Source organism: Castor canadensis, chromosome 16 (genome assembly GCF_047511655.1).
Source record: "Castor canadensis chromosome 16, mCasCan1.hap1v2, whole genome shotgun sequence".
NCBI classification, from domain to species: domain Eukaryota; kingdom Metazoa; phylum Chordata; class Mammalia; order Rodentia; family Castoridae; genus Castor; species Castor canadensis.
In genome coordinates this window covers 85491774-85515038 of record NC_133401.1, presented here as the reverse complement: position 1 = coordinate 85515038, position 23265 = coordinate 85491774, and the positions used below count along the sequence as shown (strand labels likewise).

General features: G+C 47.6%; 1 protein-coding gene across 5 annotated transcripts in view; it reads right to left on the bottom strand.

The window, feature by feature from the left end:
- The window catches only part of Kcnip1 (potassium voltage-gated channel interacting protein 1), a 322065-nt gene that overhangs the window by 23505 nt on the left and 275295 nt on the right, over positions 1–23265 (bottom strand). The window lies entirely within an intron of this gene.

Here is a 23265-nt window from a genome sequence, read left to right as displayed (position 1 = left end):
TTTGTTTTTAGATAGGGTTTTGAGTTTTTGCCTAAGCTGGCCCCAGACTGTGATCCTCCTCCTACCTCTACCGCCTGAGTAGCTGGTATTACAGGCATGTGCTATCATGCCCAGTTTATTTGTTGAGGTGGTGTTTTGCTAACTTTTTTCCTTGGCTGGCCTTGAACTGCAATCTTCCTATCTCCAATCCCAAGTAGGTGGGATTACAGAAGTGAGTCACCACACCCGGCCCTCAACAGAACAGCTTAATAACAGGTTATATAGATGAAGAGGGAATTAAAAACTTGGTAGATAGATCCAGAGAAAAATACGTAGAGAGAGAGGCAGGGAGAAAGAGGGAGGAGTGGAAAGTACAGATGAGATATAGGGGATGACAAAAAATTCTAACATACAGTCAGAACCCCAAAAAGGGAGGAGACAACAAATGATGGTGGAGTGACATTTGAAGATGTAATTAGATTTTTAAAAGTTTTAATTAATTTTTTTAAATGGCTGAAATATATGAAGCTACAGGTTCAAGATTCAGTACAAGCCCCAAGTAGAATAAACACCACACCGGAAAACCACCCGGGAAAACATCAAACCAAAAGACAAACAGAAAATCTTCAACGCAAGACGGGAACCATCCGATTAACCCAAACCCTCGCTCAGTGCCTCTGCAGGCGTAAAGGCTCGGAGAAGACAGAAGGAAACGGTTTGCCTCGCACACAGAGCCGAGAAGAGCTCGTATCCTGCGTTCACCTTAGAAACGCAGGCATTCGAGCATCACCTGTGCAAAGGTGAAGACAGAGCTCCCCCGAGTTCTAACTCAGCACTGACACAGCTTCAGAGCAAGGCAGAGGCCGAGGGACTCAAAGGAGACTTGACAAACTCACAGCTGCAATCGGAGAGTTTAAAGCACCTCCCTCAGTACCTGCTAAAACAAGCAGCCAAAAAGTCAATATGGAGCCAGGCGCCGGGGGCTCATGGCTGGGATTCCAGCTACGCAGGAGGCAGAGATCAGGAGGATTGTGGTTCAAAGCCAGTTCAGGCAGATAGTTCACGAGACCCTATCTCAAAAAAACTCATCACAAAAAAGGGCCGGTGGAGTCGCTCAAGTGAAAGAGTGCCTGCCTAGCAAGCGTGAGGCCCTGAGTTCAAACCCCATGGCTGCCCTCCCCCCCACAAATTAATATGGACAAAGAACATCCGAGCAACCAATTAATGATCTTGACCTCAACACAGAGAGCTCAACACCCAAATGCCATAGACTGCTGCACATTCTTTTATTTATTTATCTACTTACTAATTCTTGTTTTGAGACATGGCCACTTACTAATTTTCTTAATCTCTGAGCACCAACTGCTAAGTAACCCACCACTAAAACAATCTCATGAAGTTTAGAAAGTGTCAGGAACTGGAGGATGACAAGAAGCCACATGAAAACCTAGGTGGTGGTAAAGCTGCACCCAAAGGGAAACTTACAGAGCTGTTAGGGATGTAAAAGACACAGTAGGAAAATTACAGCGTGCTGTGCCTCCTCCCGAAAGCCTGCTTCTCATATTTCCTATGGGTCAATGTCACCTAGAACGTGTGGGTCCACGGAAAGCTGTATTGGTCGTGACTAGGAACATGGCGTCTTTGCTCTCCCCTACACATGGTTGATTGGTTTGCTTTGGGTGAGATCAAAACCATCACTTGATTGACAACTTCTCCAATACAACCAGGAGGCAAAGAGCCTTAAGGCTTAGATTCTCACAGGTGAGGCTTACAGGTGAGTCGAAACCCACTTAGACAGAGGCAGTGCACACAGCTCATCGGCTCTGAATTTTATATACTCAACGACGAGTCCCTTGAGTGCCAAGCTGGATAAAGATTTTCTGTGTGTTCCCGGTATTTTTTTCCGTCTTCTTGGTTCAATAAAACTCAAATCATGTTTTGCTCCGAGCATTTGTTCTCTTAATGTTGAAACCCCTCTTGCCCCTTTTAAGCAAAATTGAATTTATACATTTCTCATTCATTTACACCTCAGTCCTGAAAACAGCCTGGAAAAAAAAAAAACAAACAGTCCTACAAAAAAAATCTTTGGGCGTTGCCACTTCATTCCATGGACGTTTTTCAGTTAAAGCACATGAAGTGTCACGCATCCCTGGCAGCGTCAGGAGGGGGCATTTACCACCAGAAATTGTCAAACGTGTACTACAATTACTGGAAGTCCACAGGCACTGCACAGACTGTGGCCATGTCATATTTGCATTAATATAGTCCTTGATGGTTCTGGGGCTTGAACTCGGGGCCTCACCCTTGCTAGGCAGGTGTTCTACCACTGGAGTCATGCCCCCGGCCCTTGATGCATTAGTTATTTTTCAGATAGGGTCTCAATAACATTTTGCCTTGGCTGGTCTTAAAAGTCAATCTTCCTATCTCAGGAATATAGAGATTGTCCTCAGATATCATCACAGGATATTTATGTATTTTTGAAGATTTACATAGATAAGATTGACAAAAACAACGAAACAAACTGGTGAAGGATTTATTTAGATGCCAGGGTTGGGGACAGAAGAAACCCTGCAAGATGCTTCAGAGCAAGGACTCTCAAAAGTCCATCTCATGCAGTGATGCCCAGGCCAGGCTGCCAGGTAGAACCTCTGTAGTCTCAGCCACAGGCAGAAATGTCTGGATGATTTTTTTCAGTGGACCTTTTTGTCTCGGAAAAGTGCCTTGGGACACATTTTAGTGTTTTGCTTAGGCACCTCTAGTGATCTCTGTAGCAATAGGGGCCAAATCTTGACGCCAGCCCGCTTCTGCTTCTCCTCTGGAGTAGGGGGATGGTGCCCTGACCCCCAGCACACACAGCTGGGGGGCCAGTTGATGAGCAAGCACTGTCACCCCGACATGGGAGAGACGGCATGTGGCCCAAGAGGCTCTAGGACATTTCTGCAGGAGGTAATAGGATAATGAAGTGGGTTGTATTACTCCTCTTGACTGCAGCTGAAATGGCAACTCATTGCAATTCAAGATTGCAGGGAAGTGTGAAGCTGCAGAGAGAACCTGAATCACTTGGAGGAGAAGGTCAAAAGGGACTTATGTCAGGTGAGCATAGTGCATTCCCATCGATGGGAACTCACGGGGTTCGCCCGGTGCAGACAACTTGACACCTTGCTGACAAAGATGCTTTCTAACTACAGAGCTAGCCTTGGCAGGCTGCTGGGTCTCTACATCTGGCTGTCAGGGTGGGGTTTGGGGGAGACGCCTGGTAGATGCATCTTCCACTTCCCAAGGTGTAAATGTTCCCAACCGCCAATCGCTGCAAAGTGGGTGAGGTGGTGTGGTCGTACTTTGGGGACCATGATTCCCCCAGTGTGACCCGGCTCTCATATACGAGGCCATTTTAGAGTAGTTGGTTTATAGTTAGCTGCACCAAATTAGCGTGCCGAAGAGCTGAAAACTTCTCATAGTTAGCTGAGCGTCTGTAGTAAGGGAGGAAATGCTTTCCGGGTTGGCTCGTGTGAGCACCAACTGCCTCACATCATATAGAATCGTCACAAGCAGAAGTAATGCCAGGCAGTATTAATGCATCCGGTTTTCAGTGCCTGTCTTGTGGCTCAGAGAGCATCATAACAGCTTTAGAATTGATCTGATCACCTCGCTATCTGTAGGAGGAACACAGTTCTCAGACTAACTTGTTATAATCATACACACCTTGTAGCTGTGGATCCGAGACAAAGTCTGTAAAATGCTCCCTGCACGTAGCACGTGCTGAAATTTGTTACTCCCATCTGTATTTATTATAACTGCAATTTTAAGTCTTTCTCAACAGGAGAATCTAATCAACACATCTGTGTGACGCACAGTCTAGGTCATGACTATACGTTTTCCGATGGATCTAGTTAATTAAGTGGGCTTTCCTTCCACTCAGGAATCTTTTCTTGTTCTGTGATTTTCTCTGTTAAAGAGACAATCGATGGCTAGCTCAGGGTGGACGTTAACTGGTCAATGTACAAATTATCTTCTGCATGAACTGTAAAGACCATGAACAGTCATGACTCTGGATGAAAGAGCGCTGGCCACATGGAAGATGACCACAGAAGAGGGAAAGGGATCTGTGGGTGGTGGAGACCAGAAACACAGGCAGTCATAGCAAGGAGACTGAATACCTGACAGCCATAGAGAAAATCCCCCACCTCTTTCTCCCTGGAGTGATTACATGGCTTCACGTCCTCTGCCCCAAGTAATCCAGTCAATGTGTGTATTGCTTTGGTCATCTCTGAATTTCAGAAGGCAACTGGACATCACCCTGAGCTGGAACAGGAATGGCCGGATGCCAGGGCGACAGTCAGTTCACGTGGGAAGGCTGTGCGCCCTGTCAACGCTCCATTCTCCCCAGGACTCAGCTCAGCAGCCTCTTAACTGTGCACTTAATAATGAAGCTTTGAGACACACCTTGAATTATTAATGAAGTTATTCCGCTTTGATCGTTTCCTTTTGGAGAAAGGTTACTCAAATGCCTTTGATTAGACTGTACGATACATCACAATTGGGCGTATTTTATGTGCAGCTTTACGGTGATAATACTTCTGCCTCATTTAGAGGCAAATCAGACAATATGAACTTTGTCATTTATTCATGTATTGATTTCTATAAATGTCAGCGCATCTCACATCCTGTCAGAGAGCCGGGAGCCATCGGTGGAGAGCCAATAACAGTGTAAAATGAAACCATCATAAGGAGAGGAAATACTGCTCATTTGGGAGCGCCGTGCCCCTCTCAGTGTTTTAGGGTCCGAATCTGTGCCAGGAAGGCACCCCAGCCCCAAGGAAACTCAGCCTGCATGAGGATGCCGGGGGCTCTGTCCTACTTAAATCTACCTTAAGTAAAAATAAGTGTGTATGGACCCGAATAGAAAGTGAGGTGAAGAGTGTTTCAGTGTGAGGAAGGGCTGGGGCTGGTTCCCAGTCTCATCCTGAGGATGGGGGCTGGGATTCCCTTTCTATCCAATTCACCCCCTAGGGCCTGCCACCTCCCTGCTGAGCAAGCTTTGGGAAAAGCTTAGGTTGCCCAGCTGGCATGGGAGTTCCCTTTGTACTATGATTCTCCACACCCATCTCGGGTCCTGTGCAATAGTTTTGGTGCATAGAGCCCTGTGCCTGCTAAAACACGTGATCAGCCGACCCAGTCCCACCCACCTTTGAAGCCTGGCACAAGTGCCACTGCTGCCAGGTGCTTTCAGACTAGCTCACGGAAGGGTCTCTCAAGTCCAAACTCCTGTCTCCAACAATCACCCAACAATCCAGGTTCTGGTGGCTCATGCTGGCGATCCTAGCTACTTGGGAGGTTGAGATTGGGAGGATCATAGTTCAAGGCCAGCCTGAGCATAAGAAGTTCTTGAGACTCCATCTTAAAGGAAAAAAAAAAACCTAGTGGCATCTGTCATCCGAGTGACTGAAAATCATAAACTATGGGGACCACAGTTGAAGCCAGCGTAAGCAAAAAGCAAAAGCCCGTCTCCAAACTAACCAGAACAGAAAGGGTTAGGAAGTGTGGGCTCAAGTGCCCAGCACCTGCCCAGCAAGTGCACAGTCAGGCTGTGTCCTCAAACGTGTGTTTCTATGATGTATCAAGAATGGGACAGGCCCACAGCTCTTTCAGCCTTGTATTCCCCCCACTTAATTCCCTTGAGGTATGGATTACCTTATCCCATTTTGCAGGGGAGAAAATGGAGTCTCAGAGACGAAAGAGAAAAGGCAGCACTTCCGAGCACCACCTATTTGCTGGGTACTCTTGAACTCTGCTTATATCATGTCATTTAATCCTTCCATGGACTTTAAATATTATTATTGCACATTTATTGCTAGTTTGTTACCAGCTGGTATTACTATGCCCAGTTCATTAGGAGAAGAGGAATCAGAAAGTTTGTGAGACATCCTTAAGATCACAGAGGTGGTGCGGGTGGAGAGAAGACACCTAGCTGATCACCTGCTCAATGGGTAGATAATTTTGGGATCACAGCACTCATCCTAAGTGTCTCTGCTGGGCCCACTGTGTGTTTGTGGGTGTGTCTCTGTCTCAGCAAGTTGGGGACCAGATCTCTGTATTCAAGCCCAGTCTGAGGTGGCCAGAGGAAGGAGGAAAGATGTCAACTGGCTCAAGGAGCCCCTCCCCCACCTCCTGAAGCTCTGTTTCCCTTGGCCCAGCATCAAAGCAGGGACACATCTAAGTTCCAGAGCATCTGAGATATGAGAGAGGCTTTTATCCCGCCCTCTGCAGTTACAGACGTGACCGCTGGGGCCCTGCAGGAAACTGAACTTGCCCAAGATCCCACACTGAATTTCTGGCACAACCAAACCAAACTCAGATAGGCTCTTCTGCAGTCCAGTGCTTTTTTCATAGCACCATTCATTCATTCAATGAATGATTATCAAGGTCCTGTGGGGGGGGGAGTCATTCTTTTGGGATAAAGTAGGGACCACCAGACACAAAGGTGGTGATGGAGTTATGAGTGAAAATAAAGCAGGGTTTACAGGGCTAGGGAGAAACAGGTCAGGGGGCACTGTTTACACAGAGTGGCCATGACAGGCAGGGTGGCCACCCAAGGGAGGATCAGCAGGGAGGAAAAGAAGGCAGGCTGGGCAATTCACATAGTTGGGCTTTACCCCTGATCTCCAGTCCACTAGCTGTGTAGGCTCAGCGAGTCACTTCCCTCTTACCAGACTCCATGGCTACAATAGTAAAACAGCCACTGGCGCTCCTACCTCCCAGGCCATTAGGACCAAGGGGACTTTGCAGGGGAAGTGCCTGGCCCTCACTCCACCGCTCCCCTCCCAAGGCAGGGGAGCCCTGGGCCTGGGTTTCCCACTGAGCATCTTTGCTGGCTGTGGGTGGGGTGTGACCTAGAGGGAGCCCACACTCACTCCATTAACCAGGGTGGCCCGCTGGAGGACCAGCTGGAGACTTTTGGAGTTGACGAGCATAATGAGCCAGGCGTAATTAGCTGACCACACCAGCAGGTCACAGGGCTCTGAAGTGGTTTAATCTGTTGGGTGATGGGCGATAAGTGCCCAGCTTGGAGTGATGCTCTGATGGAAACTTCCAGGTCAGAGCCTGGCTTAAGACTGCCAACCTTCGAGTTCCTTCCTGGGAGACGGCTGTTATTCTCAGCACAGAGGACTAGAGATGGCGTACCAGGACCCTTATGATGACTCAGGGGGATCTTTGAAAACTAAACTCCACGTACAAAAGACAGCTTGAAGTCATGTCCACCTGCCTCTCAAACTCTGAGCCCTTTTTCTCTAGGTTGATAACATTTTAGAATTACGGGATAGGCAGACTGGGGGGAGGGGCGGCATGTCAATATTGCTTGACCTATTTTTAAGCTAAGAGTATGAATCACTCTTGGAACTGCAATGTTTTTGTTAAAAAATTACATTTTGAATGAGAGAATGGTAGGTAGCCTCCATTCGTTTGGATGGACCTGGAAAGTCTGGTCTATGGTAATCTGTGTTTTTGTTTTGTGTTTGTTGAGATGTTGATTTGCAGAATAAAAGGTTTCCAGAGTATGACAGCGTGGTGGTCATTGGTGTTCATCACCAACAGCTTCTGGGTCTTCCTCCAGGTCCTCTTTGGATGTACTTCCTGCCCTGTGAAGTTAGGCATGACCATGTGACCAGCACTGGCCAATCAAATGTGAGCAGGAGGACTGCCATCCCAGGTGGGGCATGGCTGCAGAGCCAATGCTTACACACTGTTTCCATCCAGGTGCCACCCCTTCCTCAGGGAGGTCTCAGTGCCCTGGTGGAGCCCATGCTCTCTGTGGCAGCCTTGACCTTGAGTCTGGAAGGATGAGAAGGGAAGGCCAGGTAAGAAAAGAGGAAGGGCATTCTGGCCTCTACCAGGACTTGAGGGGGAAGGAGAGAGGCCTGCTGTGGGAGAGGAGAGGTGACCCATGCACCAGGCAGATGGGACATGGTAAAAGCCCAGAGGAGAGCTGGGCAGGCCTGGGAGCTGGGTTCACAATTTCAGCAATAGCAGACAGCAAAGCAAAAACAAAGTGGCTTATTTTTGTCAGGGAATCCAGTGGCGAGTTGTACACTATAATATTAGTCGCCCCGTGAAGTCCGGTGTGATCGTGAGAGAACTGGGACGTGCACAGTCCCCACCCATGGACTTGGCTTTGCGGGCCAGCTCTCTGCCCATGACCTTTACTTCCTCCCTCTCCTCCTGGCTCATTGCAGCAGAGGCCTCCATGAATCAAATGGGCCCAAGACCTTCAACTTGGTCCCAGCCCAGTGCTCTGTGAGTGAGGGCAAAGGACATTCGTTTCTCCTCAGTTAATAAAACCTATGATTTGAGATATTTGAGGTTTCAGCTAGAGTACCAAGGGGCTCAGTAATTCTTATTTAGAGTGTCAGAGGGTGAGTCAGGCATGGCTGGAGGTCTGACTTCATGGCACCAAGGATATTACAAGGCTGGAGAGAATCTCCCAGAACTGTGAGGCTTTTGTTCCAGCTTATCAGTAACTTCCTCCCTTATTCTTCCTTCAGTTATCTCACGACCCTGCAGGGGAACAGGTCCTGGTAGTTGTAATTAAAAGGGACAGGTTAAACATGAGATGAAGGAGTGATAATTATGGAAGCCAAGTTCAAGAAAGTAGGAGGAGACTGAGTTCAGAGATGTGGGTAGCACTGCAGAAATTTTAGATTATTTCTCAGAAAAAATCCTAGAAGTAGAAAAAAGGAAGTGTCACAAAACAGGAAGTACCTATAATCTCTATCTGTCACCTAAATCTACTCATATCATACCATGTATCGTACCTGTCATCTGTGTGTTGATTTATTATCTGTCTCTCTTGTCTGTCTACTTATCATCTATCATCTACCTATCATCTATCTATTTATCTATCATCTCTCTCTCTCTGATATCATGTACAAACATTTGAACAGTGGATATCTCTGAGGGTCAGGCTCAGGGATGGCTGTTACCTTGCTTTTCAGCTTATGTGCATTTTTGAACTTCCTGCAATGACTATTTGCAAATTTCTAATGTGAAGAAATCCAGAAAAGCTACTTCTACTTAAAGGACAAACTTGGACCACCCTTCAGTCCTCAGAAGCCTTGGGATGGGTGGAGATTGGGGGTGGGGCCTTCTCTGCAGTGGAGTCCTGGAAGCTGGGCAGGTGAGGGTGGAGGGGGCCTTTGGGGAGCCTCAGAAACATGTTCTGTTTATCCTTCTCAGTTTCAGCATGTGGGGAGTTGTGGGGATGACCCTTACTTGCAGGACTCTTGTGGGATTTAAGTGGGATAATACACAGGGGTGCCGTGGGCTTGGATGCACGTGCTAATAGACGTCAAGTGGTCACTAACCCTCTTCTCTGCCTGGCTGGAGGCAGCAGCTCACATGGGATGCTCTTGAGGGGGGCCTTTCTGAGACATCAGGGGCTACAGATGGCGAGGGGGGTGTTGGAGTGGGTCTCGCACTGATGGCAGCAGTGGGTCACATTTCAAAAGCATTTCTGTGCATTATGTCACGTTGCCATCCTAAACCTGTGAGCTACAAGCTACCACCCTTTTAAGGGCAAAGAATCTGAGATCTGGAGATGTAACGTATCTGCCCAAGGCTACAATCAAGAACAGAGCTGGATTCGAATCCGGGTCTGCCTGATGACAGTGCCCCTCATTCTGAACTGCTGCAGAACTGGTTTGACATCCAGCTTTGCTGCTTGATACCTGGCGGCTTGGTGGCTGTCACTGATCCTCTTCGAGTCCCAGTTCACCATGCATGCAGTGGATGAGCCTTAACTCATGTCCTGTGGTCCTCTCAGCAACCAAACCTGGCAATCTGAGAGGCACCTGTGCCTGGTGCACAGTGGTGTCACCAAGTAGTGGTCCCTTGTACCTGCCTGACTGGGTCCCCCAAGGTCATTCCCACAGCGCCTGGATCTTCAGCGGCAGTGAGTGTCTCCAAGCCATGCTGCTGAAAAAGCGATTGTTTTTGCTCGTGCTTTGTGGATAGATTTTAAATATTTAATTAGGGAGACCTTCCACTTGGAGAGGGGCAGGACTTGTTATTAAATCCTGCTACTTGGTCTCCCTCGCTTGCCTGTGGGATTATTCATTCATTTCTAGTCACACAATTTAATATCGCAACAGCTAATGGGAAGATGTTGATAATTTGTAAAAAACCGGTTGGTCCCGAGGCCACAGGAGAAGCTCTGTGGCTGGTCTGCTGCAGACCTGAAGCGGATTCTCTGGGGAGGAGACGAGGGCTCCTGAGAGCTCATGCTCTCTATCAGCAGATGTTCATCGAGTGCCTTCTGAGTGCTTGGTGCCACCTGGGGGGCCATGAGGATTCGAAAGACGTTTCCAGCACAATTGCAAACTCAAGGTTGAGATTCCAAAATGCATTAGGGGGTTGGCTCCACCCCAGACACATGCGGGCGCAAAGGCCAACTTTGGCATTGCTAGCTGGAGCATTGGGCACTCAATTTTGGGAACTTGTTGTCCCTCCCCAAGACAACTGCAGCTGCCCAGGCTGCAACCTGTAGGCTCAACCCTGCCAGTGCGTGAACAGGCAGAAGGATCGTTCTGAAAGTCATTCATAGAGCACTCAGTTATGGAGCGTCTAATGGTGCCAGGTGGTTTGGTGAATATTGTGATTACAGGGGTGAGCAAGGTCTAGCTTGGCTCTTGTCCCCAGAGCTTGTGGCTTGGGGACTTGAGGCATGGAACCTGAGAATCACAGACACAGTATAGAGTTACAGCCATGGGAAGTGCTGTGGGAGGGAGGGCACCCTGACATAGCATGGGGACGGGAAGGGATTCCAAAGGAGCGGAGATACTAGATGGGGAGAGAGAGAGAGAGAGAGAAAGAGAGAGAGAGGAGAGAGAGAGAGAGAGAGAGAGGAGAGAGAGAGAGGAGAGAGAGAGAGAGAGAGAGAGAGAGAGAGAGAGAGAGAGAGAGAGAGAGAGGAGAGAGAGTACGGTTTTCAGGAACCTGCTGTGCAGAAGACTGGAAGGGGAAGGAATAAGATGCATTCAAGGGAAACACATCTGACCACGCACTCACTGTAAAGCCTTCAATAGCTCCCCACTGCCATGCTCTTTCATGAGGCACTCGGCTCTTCTTTCTGAAGGCTCCCTGCTTAGCTTCCCCACTCTGTCACTCTGCCACATGCTCACTCTCTGGAAATGCTTGCTGTTTCCATCATGACTTCCTGGCTGACACCTCCACGCCTTTGCTATGCTCCTGCCTTGATCTTGTGTCTGATCACCTGATTCTCCTTCAATGTGTCCCCGTGCATTCCACACCTCCAGGGCGTGCCACGTACACGGCTCCTACGTGAACGGCACTCTCTGGAGCCATGCACCAAGGCGGCACTGTCTCAGGGTTGCTTCCTCTGGAACTCAGCGTCAGTGTGGCACGGCCCTGTCCTGCGGCACCTGTCACCCTGTGTGACAACCACGGTGTCTCTCCTGCACCACAGACTCCCTGAGAGACTCCTTCTGTCATTCATTTAATAAATTTGTATGAGCGCCTGCTCTGTGCCAGGCACAGTCCCAGGTACCGGCAGGAATGGCAGGTTAACAAATTATGACACCAGGACTGGGGTAGCATGGTGATAGGATGCCTGCCTGGTATCCATGAGACCCCAGCACCGCACCCACCGCAGGAGAGGTGCCGGAAATCTTACAAACGCAAATGCAATTACAAGTTCTCATCAGTGGCTGCAGGAAGTGTGCAAAAGCAGAAGAGCCCAGAGTGTCAGGGGGAGGGAGTCTGTGCACACGCGGGAGAAGGAGTGGCAGGACGAGAGTCTCAGGAGGAAGGCACAGAACACCCAAGGATTAGGGGATGAGAAAGAGCCTGGTCTTCCAGGAGGGCAGTGGAGGTCAAGGTGGTGGAGAAGGGAGCATGATGTCAGGTGAGAGTGCGAAGTGGTCAGGCCAATCCGCTGTCGCATAAGGAGGGCTTTCACTCTTAAAGCCACAGGAAAACAGAATCGCTGAGTTTACTATTGCCTCAAACCAGAGGCCGAGCAAGTGTTCATTGGAAGAAAATGCCACACAGACGGCAGCATGAACAAATTAACACAATGCTACCTGACAACATGGAGAAACACAGAGCAGAATCAAGGAGAAAGAACTGACCAGTGCTGGAGGCCAGGAGAGCAGCGGCCTTCTGGAGTAATGAACACAGTGGAACAGATAGATGAATGCTGGAGTTTTTATTTTTTGTTGTATTTTGTTTATTTAGATGAGACTGGGGTTTGAACTCAGGACTGGACTGGGGTTTGAACTCCGGGCTTTGTGTTTGGAAAGCAGACACTTCACTGCATTAGCCACGCAGCCAGTCCATTTTGCTCTGGTTATTTTGGAGATGGGGGTCTCGAGAACTATTTGCCAGGCTGGCCTCAAACCGCAGTCCTCCTAATGTCAACCACACGAGTAGCTAGGATTGCAGGCGTGAGCCAGTGGCGCCCAGCAGGGGCTTCTAGAGTTTTAAATTCTCTCTCTCTCAAATCTAGGTATTGTTAATACGGTTCTGGTACAGATAACCTTTCATATTTTAATAAAAGTTATCTTATTTTACTTATGTTTTAAGCCAATTTAGGAGGACCTGCTAGGAGTGTGGTGACTGTCCTAATGAGAGGTGATGCTGACTTTGGGGGAGACAGATGAGAGGCAGATTTTGACTGGTGGAATGGCTGCACCAGACTTGCTAATACTGGCATGAATTGGTTCAGGGAGAAGGGACTGAGAGTTGACCAGGGTGATTTTTCAGGCTCAATAAATTCGGTGGATGGTGGAAACACACTATGAAGGCTGAGAGGGAGCCAAGCCAGTCACACTTCTCTCTGTTCCCCTGGCCTCCGTGACACGGAGAGATGGTTCGGTTGATTCCGACTTAACTCTAGCTACTGTGAGTCAGTTGCATTACAGTCGGTCGTGGGAACCCATCACCAACCATGCCTTCTACATATTTCATCTGCTTGAACTTAGTTCAGAATTTCTTGTTCTCTGAACTCAGGCTCACGGATGTTGGCCAAATGGAAAGGACACATTTACTGTCTCTGTAGGTGCAATGCCATGCCGTATGGCGGGGTGAGGTGTGGGGCTCACTGGTGTGTTAGAAGGGCATGGTGCCATCTCCCCTTCTCTGACTGTGACGGCAGAGGCAGCCCTGTTGCTTAGGAAGTGCTTAGAGATGCCTAAAGGGAACAGCTCCAAGTTCTATTTCACCATTTCAAAAAATATTCGACCCTAATGCCTCTTTCTGGAATAATAAAAATGAATCATCTACAGTTCATTGAAAAACATGTCTCAGCCTTATTAAAAATATACGAATTTTTACTTTAAGATGGGATGGCCATATTACTCAAAATTGTAAGCCAAAATGTACCATCTATTATTAATTTATTTTTAATAGATGTCTTTCTTATAGATTAGCATTCTAATTACTCCTGGAAACACGGGCAGAAGCAAGGCGCAGTTTCCAATTAAAATTGTCCTGGAGATAAATTGAGGTCTGGTTGAGAGCACTGCAGCCCCGCCGTCTGGAGTGTCTGTCGTCTGGAGGGGCCAGGCTAGGCTCCCATTGTTCTAGATGTCCCAAGGAGTCTGAGGGTGTCCTCGGGACTGAACCGGATGCTCTTGACCTTGGTTGCAAAGCTCTCAGGGCCGTGTGACCTCCAGCCTGCATCTCATTACCTGCCCTGCTGTGCACCCCTCTCCATTCTCCAGCAAAAGATCCATCTCTGTGGCAGTGGCTGCAGGTCCCACTCCACGGGGGACTCAAACAAAGGTCGCAAACTGAAAAATCTCAGCATTTATGGTTTGAGGGAAGCCCATTCACACGAATGCAGATCAGTTCACGGAGAGAGAGCCTTCTGCAGCCAGGTGTTGGCACCTGATGAGAAGTGACAAGAGGAGGAGAAGTGACAAGTGTGGCTGGTGCACTCAGGAGTTGGAATGGCTTGAGGCTCGTGCCTGTCACTCGCTGTTGTGTCATCACCTCATCTGTGGAGGACGCTTGCTTTTCTGGGTTCCCTGAGGACTTGGTGTGTCCCAAGAATGCATACTCAGTGGGTGTGTGGCAGACTGTGGCACCTTTTCTGCCTCTCCAGTCGGCACCTGAGGGAGGAGGGTGGGCTACTGGGCTGAGTGGAGACTTTGGGCACCCTGCCTGGGTGCCAGCCTGGCTCCATTTTTAAGGGGCAATGTGTGGATGGGTTGGCCAGGGATGTTAACACAGGGCAGAGAACACTGACCAGGGGAGGGGGTGTGCAGGTAGAGGAGTTGGTCCTGCTGATCTCTTCTTGTGGCCTTCTCAGAACTCTTTACACATTAGAAAGATGGAAACTTCTTTCTGGAGCTGCTCAGCATTCATTATTTGCTTCAGGCCTGGGGAACTTTTTGAAACCTCCTTGCTTTTTCTGCCAAGAAAAGAAGACTTAGCGAGGAACAGGGGTCCTCTGGGGTCCCCCCAGCAGCCTGCTTCTTTCCTGATGCGCTGGGCAGCAGTGGGGGAGGAGGGGTCTTAGGGATGAAGCATGGTGACTGCCGTGGCTTGACGATGACCAGCTGGGCAGCAGTCTGCTTATTTAACCCAGGAGTGTTAATTGCATCTGGGCAATGAGCTGCATTCATGTGGATTTTTACTTAGGAGGTTCTTGGCGAAAACTGAGCGCATGTATATCAAGCAATTTTTGAATTATGTCTCTATTAGCATCTGTGAATGTCTCCCTGGGGAAGCCAGGAAAGCTCTGTTAGCTGAGCAGTTTAAAGCAGGATTGGAAGAAGCAGTGGGGGAGGGTCCCACAGGGAGTAGCAATTATAAACAGCAGTTCCATGTAAACAGGTCTTAATGTGTTTTCTATATTGAATTCCTGAGAGCGAGACCTCGTGGTGTTTCAGCGCCCCTCCAGGGCCTCACCCTGCACACAGGCGCCTGGGGGAGGGGTGGGAGCCAAGACAGAGGTCCTGCTGGTTACCTGGTCATCAGAAGCCTCTCAGACCACGGCAATACTGAGCCCGTCCGCTCATGTCCTCTGGCTACCTGTGGGCCACAGGAGGATAATGACATCACTGTATGATCTCTAGGAAGTGATTCGGGGCAAGCCATTCCCCCCTTTGTGTCTGCATGGAGTATTTGTATAGACTTAGCACTGAGCCGAATGTTCTCACACGTACACAGTGTATTTCAACATCCTGCGAGGTGTGTTATATCACCACACTTTAGAAAAGAAGAAACTCGGCCTTCTGGAAGTTTAAGTATATTGGCCAATGTCACTAGTCAGCAAGTGAAAGCTGGGGTTTAAACTCTGGTCTTTGATTCCAGTTCTAGGGTCGTTTCTATGCTCTTTGAGCTCTTGTCCAGCTACGCATCCGATGAAGACTATCTTGCAGGTACGAGAAGTTTGGGACATCATTTTGGTTTTCATAACACCACTTTAACTTATTTACAGACTAGCATCCCTAGAAATCTTGCTCATGCTTTGTGACTGCTTCTGACTCTGGTGCTAGGGGTTACAGACTTGTCCCTTTATGTAGGATGCATCCATAAGGATCCCATCTGATGGTTGTCATGGTGACGGTGCCACAGAGAAATGCTATAGCCCTGGCTGGGTCACATCCTTTCTGTCCATCTTGAAAGCAAGTATATCATGGATTTTCTTATGTCAATAAAGTAGACTTAGCAGATTGTGAAGACTTCAAGGTTGGTTTTCAAAATCCCATAAAGGCCAGGAATTCTTTAATTGAAGGAAGTGGTACACAGAAGCTAAGTATGTGAAAGAGACAGAACAGAGCAGATGCTTGGGCTCAACTGGAAGATTGGGAGAGTGTAGTTTTTCCTTCTCCAAATCCCACACTAGGGGGCCAGGTTAAAGCGATCCCAGAGAGCGATGCTGAATGCCCAAGAGTTGCCATAGAGGCTGGATTCTAAGTCTTCTGGTGTGGATTTTAAGTCTCCCAGCTCTATTCTCAGTCATGGAGAAGTAGCAGAGAGTGGTCCAGAGTTGGGCTTCAAAGGATTTTCAGGTCTTTCATTATGAACAGGGTTGGTAACTGGTTTGTGCATTGATCCATCTATCCACCAGCCTCTACTGCACATCTCTCTGTCAAGTACAGAGCTTGCCCTGTTCTTGGAATATTCTCTAAAATATCAAGAGGTCACTCCAGGGTAGGAGTAAATATGTAGGATGTACTTTAGGAAAAGAATAGAGAGGTTCGCAGACAAGCAGGCTTTGGAGGAAAACAAGAGGACACTGAAAATGAGCAGGAAGTAACTCGCGTGGTGTGGGGTGTGGTCTTTGCTTGAGAAATTGGAAGCCTTTGGCTTGGGCTTCAAATATCTCCCAAGGTGTGAGAATGCTTTGGTGTTGAATTCCAACCTGGTCATTTCTTCATTCATTCAGCACTTAACCCCAAGCCTGGGCAAGGTGGTGCTGGCCACAGGCTAGGTGATGAGAGAATACACAGTCCCTGTCTTCAGAGTCAGTCCCTCTGGACTCCACTCTCTCCGGAGGAAAAGACAGACCAGGCAGGCCTTGCATGCAGAAGGATTTAGTGTTCTACTTTTAAGTAGAACCAGACACCACTGACATGTTCAATTTGTTGTATGTTTATAAAAAGCCACTCTGGAAGCAAAGAAGACAGGAAGGAGGCCCTGAGTCTCATGGGCAATTATGGTCCCATCCTTGCTTTTCATGTGACCTGCAGTCCTCCCTGGGACAGAAATATATCGTCTTCTGTTGAATATTCTTTTCCATCTCTCAAGGTGTCTTTAAATCCACACATAGCTCTTTTTGCTCAAAATATCTTCTTCTCTTCCTCCCGGTCGGTAGGGCTCTGGTTCCTCTTTCAAAACCTATTTAAGATCCTTCCTTCTCTGGAAGTCTTCCCTGCTTCCTTCAAGGCTGATGCAATCCTGATTTCTTCTGTAGCACCTGTTTCTGAATGAATCTCTGTTTTGGGCAAGTTGTTTTGTAGCAGGAAGGCAGGGAGGGGGAAGAGATATTAATGAGTGCTACAGTGAAACAAAGGAAAACCGGAGCTGGGGAGTGTTACCTGGAGACCAGAGGAGGGTCACCTCGCCCCAAAGGTTAAAATAGCCAATGAAATAACACGTGACCATGTATGGGACAAGCTGTACCCGCCCCCATTTCTGTAACTTGCTCTAAATGGTATATAAGGAAAAAAATGCCTTTGTTCTTAGGGCTCAGCCTTTGGACACGAGTCTGGTGAGTTGCAGCCGGCTTGCTTAATAAACTTGCTTCCCGAAAGCTTTGGTGCCCTCTCGGTCTCTGTCTGAGCCCTCCTGCAACAATTTGACCTTCCTATGCCTCAGTTTCCTTATCTGTCAAATGCGGGAAACAGTGGTACCTTCCCTGCAGGGGTGTTTTGAGGGACATAAGTGTCCACGTCCACAGAGTATTTTGTGCCGGTTGCACACAGAGCAGGCATTATCGCTCCACTGCATCTCACATTGCACAGACCAGGCTCTCTTTCTGGCTGGAATGTGACTGCCCTCAGAAGGTGGGGACTCGTCTAACCAGCCTGTGTGTCCCCAGCATCTGTTCTGGTGTCACTGATGAATAAGTGAGTAAGCGAATGAGTGAGTGAGCGTCTGACTCCAACGTCCCCATCTCTCTGGCTTTCCCTTGTGCATTCTCTTGGAGCCAAGCTTATTTCCTTTAATTTCAGAACCAAACATTGACTCATGTCATGGGTTGCCTCATCCCTCCCGCCCTTGCTTCCACACTTCTACCGCTCCTATTCCCTGCGTCTGGAGTCCCAGTTTCTACACTAATGACCAGGTGATGTTCTGTGTGGCCACAGCCCGGGGACTGTTTCCATAGGATCATTCTGTGGTAAATATTGGGACGTGGTCCAGCTATTCCCATGGAAAACCTTTGGCTTTCCCTCTAGGCCACATTTGAGGCCTGGTTTACCGTAATGACTCTGAGGCTTCACCTGCTGGTCAGAGGAAAGACCACTGTTAAAATGGTCCTGTGTTATCTGAGGGGGTGAGGGCCTTAGCCTACTGACTGACAATCATAGAAGTGAACCCAGGCTAGAACTGACCAAGTCCCTCAGTCCCTTCTCTTGCGGTAATTTGGTTTTTCTTCCACTTGGTGATTGGCAGGTGTGGCTGGGCAGGCAGCCATTCTGCAGTGAGAGAAAAATGTAACCTGGCCTTGAAACATTCTGAAAACTTGCTTATTGAAAACAATCCATCAAGCGGCATGGAAATTGATATATGTGTAACAAAATAACACAAGTGCCCCCAAACACAGTCCCAAACTCAACTCTAGCTTGACCTTCAATCCAATCAGTGACCTGAAAGTCCCAGTCCTGCCCTGGGGTGGGACCCAGACTTCAGTCAATTCACTGTCTATTCTGCACTGCTGAGAATAGAGCCTGTGCTCTGGAACCCACTGCCAGGCTTAGAATCCCAGCTCCCTTTATTAACTGTGTGATCATCGGTAAGTGGCTTAGCTTCTCTGTGCTTCTGCTGTAAGGAGAGCAACAATGGTGTCTGTCTTGCGGTCACGATGACCAAGTGTCGTAAGTTATACAGTTGGCCCCTGTATCTGTGCGCTCCGCCTCTGTAGACTCAACCAATGGCAGATCAGAAATATTTGAAGACAAAGCCTCCGTGCTGAAGATGTACCGTCGTCTTCCTTGTTACTCCCTGAACAACACAGTCCTCAGCGAGTCGCATTTACACTGCATTGTGTGTCGTAACTCATCTGGAGATGGTTTAAATCACACAGGAGGCTGTGTGCAGGTTCTATGAAAAGACTCTACCATTTTATATCAGGGACGTAAGCACCCTCTAATTCTGGTGTCCCCCGAGGATATTGGGTGACAACTCTACAATGAAGTATTTAATGTTACAAAGAACTTGCTTAGCCAATGAGAGAGCTTAATACATCAACCTATTCTATGATGTCATACTCTTTTTCTCTTGGAAAACTCTTTCTTCAGTCTTGCTGCTGCCATCTCACTCTCTCTTGCTCTCTCTCTGGTTGGGCTGCCAGCTGTTCTTCCTAGCTCAGAGGCCTTTTAGACAGTACCCTCCTCCATTCCTTCTCCTGATGCCCACACGAGGCAGGAACAATCTACCCATTTTACAATTTTAAAAAGCGAGTTTCAGGGTGAGGTTCACCTCCTAAGGCAACAGTGTGCAACACACAGCCCGTGATCTGGGAGCTGGTGCATCACCAGGTGTTAACACGCAGACTCCTCCCTAAAAACTGCTTCCTCAGGAGTTGCAGCTTACAGTGACTTCTGGGGAGGGACAAAGTCACCTTGATCATCTCTCTCACTTCAAAAACAAGCAGCTAAGCAGTCTAAAGCCAGTATACTAAGTTAGTACTGTAATTTCAAGAAAACCAAACCAGATTCTACCTGTCATGCTGTCATTCACCTGTCATTCCCTGACCAAGTGATTGCTTAAGCAAGATCTGTTTTCAAGAGAAACTGAAGAGCAGTCAGAGCCCAGAAGGAAAGGGACATAGGCAAGTGAGTATCGATGCAGACAGTCTAAGACCAGGGAGAGATGAATGGGAGGCCTGGCCCCAGTGGGCATCACAGCAGGAGAAGGCCTTGGGATCCTGGGGCCTGAGAGAAGAGAAAGGACCCAGAGAGGGAAGGTGGATCACAGAGAGCAAGATTTTAGGTTTGTATGTTGCCTTGAGGGAAATAAACAGTCCTCAGCCTCCTTGTTTCAAGGATGATGGATTAGTGGAGTACCTCATAGGACAGACTCAACCATGGCTATGCATGGGACACTGGGCCCTTCCTTTCAGAAAACCTCAAATGCTAGCTCCAGGGACCACTGGGGAAGTGACCAGACTGACTGTGCTTCAGCCACAGCCGGGGTGAGGGCATTCCCAGGCTGAGGCAGCAGTGGGGCTGCTTTTGTCTGGTGAAGTTGGTGCCTGGCCACAACTTGAGCACAGGGCGGGGGCTGTGACTCTTTTGCTGTGTGGGGTCCCTGCAGAAGAAAAGTCAAAGGACAGCTGGCCAACTGCTCCTTAGCTATGTGGACCCCTAAAGCCAGTGATCACAGGAAGCCTCTTACTTGGTCACCATCATGAACCACAGTCATGTGCTGGCCTCATAACTGCATGAATCTCCTTTTGAACTCAGGGCCTGACACTTGCTAGGCAGGTGCTTTTACCTCTTGACCACTCCACCAATCCTTTTTTGTGTTGAGTATTTTCGAGAGAGGGGTCTTGTGAACTATTTGTCTGGGCTGGCCTCCAACCATGATCCTCCTTATCTCTGCCTCCTGAGTAGCTGGGATAACAGGCGTGACCACCAGTGCCTGGCTCTTCCTGCCATTTCTGACTGTGTTTCTCTTCTCTCCTTTCTTTTACCCTTACTCTTCCTATGTCATCTTTTCTCCAGTCTCTTCTGTAGTTGAAAATATGAATGTACAAATTGGGTTTATTGTCTTCCTTTACTATTTTTCATATTTATTTTTCTTAACTTAAAATCAGGTGTCAATCCTTCTACGTCAGCACCCAGCAATCTGCCTCATTGTCTCCATCTTCTGAACACTAACATCCAAATGTCACTTTGTACCGAGGATCAAAGTAGGGGTGGGAGGTGGAGGCAGGCAATGGGCACCTTCGCTTTCTCTGTGTTGCAGGGGATTGTTTAAAAAATTACTTGTGTAATTGAATGCCAAAAAGAGAGAGAGAGAGAGAGAGAGAGAGAGAGAGAGAGAGAGAGAGAGAGAGATCCATATAGCCTTAGTCTATGTGCAATATGGATTTAATGACAGGTTGCAGGCCCCATCTGGACCTGTCTGACTGGCTGGGGGACTTGGTGTACAGGACAGACAGAGGGTGAAATTTTAGATACAAGAATCTTTACTTTGCTATTACTGCCCCTTTGAAATTTTATTTAACTTCTCTAAATCTATCTTCTTCCTTCTGTAGGAGGATTAATGATGTCTACTGGGTTAGACAAACACCTGAGCAAGCAACTTGATGGAAGAAACATTCATTTTGGCTACATTTCAGAGTCCGCGGTCACTGCTCCATTGGGGACTGCGGTGAGGCAGAGCCTCATGGTGGGGGTGTGCGGCAGAACAAAGCTGCTTACTTCATGGCATCAAGGAAGCAGAGACGAGAGACAGGAAGGGTCTGGGTATAAGGCATATTTGTCCAGGGCATGCCCCCAACTAGGGCCACTGCCTAATGTTTCCAGCAGCTCCCAAAATAGCAACGCCACTTGGGGCCAAGTCTTTAACACGTGAGCTTGGAGGAACATTTCGGAGTCAAATCATCACATCTACATAACAGCATCATTTATAATTATTTCTGAGAGAGTTATTGTGAAGGTTACACTAGCTCAGGGGTGAGAAAGCACTAAAATTATTCTTGGCACACTGGAGGTACTAAGTCAATCTTAATCCCCTTTTTTCCTTCCCCCAAGGCTCCTCGAGACAGCTTTAAACACACCTTTTCTACTTAATACCTTAAATTTCCTCTTTACTCTAACATTGGATGAATGATTGATATCCACTCTGGAAATAAAGTCAAACACTGTAGTCTTTACAGTGGGAGAGGGAGATGGATACACCAGATGTGCAAAGGAAGGGTGGCCTTTGTCACTGTAAGGAAGCCGGCACCTCTTGCATTAATCTGCAATCTCAGTGAGTCCCTGCTCTGAAGCTCTGAGCAGGGATGGGACCCGTTCTCCTGCAATCTGGTGGGCCAAGGGGCTTTGCTCCATTGTGAAGGTTGCCAAGCCGAGTTTGAATCCCTGAAGCAGCCCACCCACTGAGGACCTAAGGGCCAGGAAGAGTGTCTGATGTGCACACAGAACTATTCTCTGGATTGCTAAACTTCAGACAGTTTTGAAGGAGGAAAAAGCTTTCTAATGTGCTTCAGCTTTCAAGATCTCAGGAAAGAGGGTTTTAGAATCATAGAATCACTGATTCACTAAATTTTGACTTAAACTTAAAAAGCCCTGCATACAGGGCTAACATAGAACAAAGTGGAGCTGGTCAGTTTGAAGCAGAGGTGAGGGGCTTAGGGTTTGGTCACCATCCCAACCCACAAAACTGAGTTCAAAGAAACCTTTGGTTCTGGCTGAACCTTATGGTTTCACCATAAGGAAACCAAGACCCAGATTTTAAACGAGAGTTGACCAAGATTAAAATGAGATAGACCATGGGTAGAAACTATGTCTCTTGGCTCTTAGTCCAGGGTCATGCAAACACACCACCTTGCAGTTCAGTTTTTGGTCTACCTCAGCTTTGACCAGTCTTTAACTTCTCTGGGTCAATGAGCATATTTTACTCATATTTTGCCTGACTGGTCGTCGTGCAAAGCCTCCTGGAAGAGAAGACACTCACCCTATGCAGTTATAGAACAAAACACATCCAGTGACCTTTGCTGTGCATATGTGCTGGACACACATTGTTGAAGCCTGTGTAATATTTTGTTCAGCAAGTTTGACTCCTCTTCAGGAGCCTACTTTTATGTGACTAAAAAAAATCATACACACTATTACCTATTTGGGATGGCATCACATAAGAAGGAAGAAAAAAATTCTGCATTTCTTGAGGTCTTTAACTTTGGACTCAAGCCACTAACTTTCTTTTTTGTGATTTTTAAATTTTTTATTTTATTTAGAGAAGTGTTATCTTAATTGTATAAGTTTATAGGGTACTGTGTGATAATTCAACACTTGCGTGTGGTGTGTAATGATCAAACACACATACGACTACCAGGGTTGTTATCAATTATGTATCCGTAAACATGAAACAAGTTTTGATTAACCCATAATAATCACACATACTTTGGGGTATGGTGTGACATTTCAGTACATATGTACACTGTGTAGTGATCACTTCAGGGTAAGTGACATTTCCATTTCCTTATCATTACTGAAAGACGGTTAGATGGAGGTAATAAGTTCCTGTGTTTTACAGAGCAGCAGGGCGACCACAGTTCACAAGAACCTGTCATGTATTTCATGCCTAACAGGAGAAGGGTTCAAAGACTCCAACCTGCCAACTGTGGAATCGTAAGCAGTGCATTTAACCTGAATTTGTAACTGCATTCCCATTAAGGAATGGAAGCAAAAGTCACAGTTGATGAGGTGGTTTTAGAATAAGGGTTCTTATGAGGGTTGAAGGGTAAGGGTTAGGGGAAAGGAACTGACTTTCTTTAAATGTTTTCTAATAGTCAGGCACTGAGATTAGCATTTTACCAAGGTTTTACCTCCACCTAATCTTCCCAACGACTTCTTAACCAATATGACT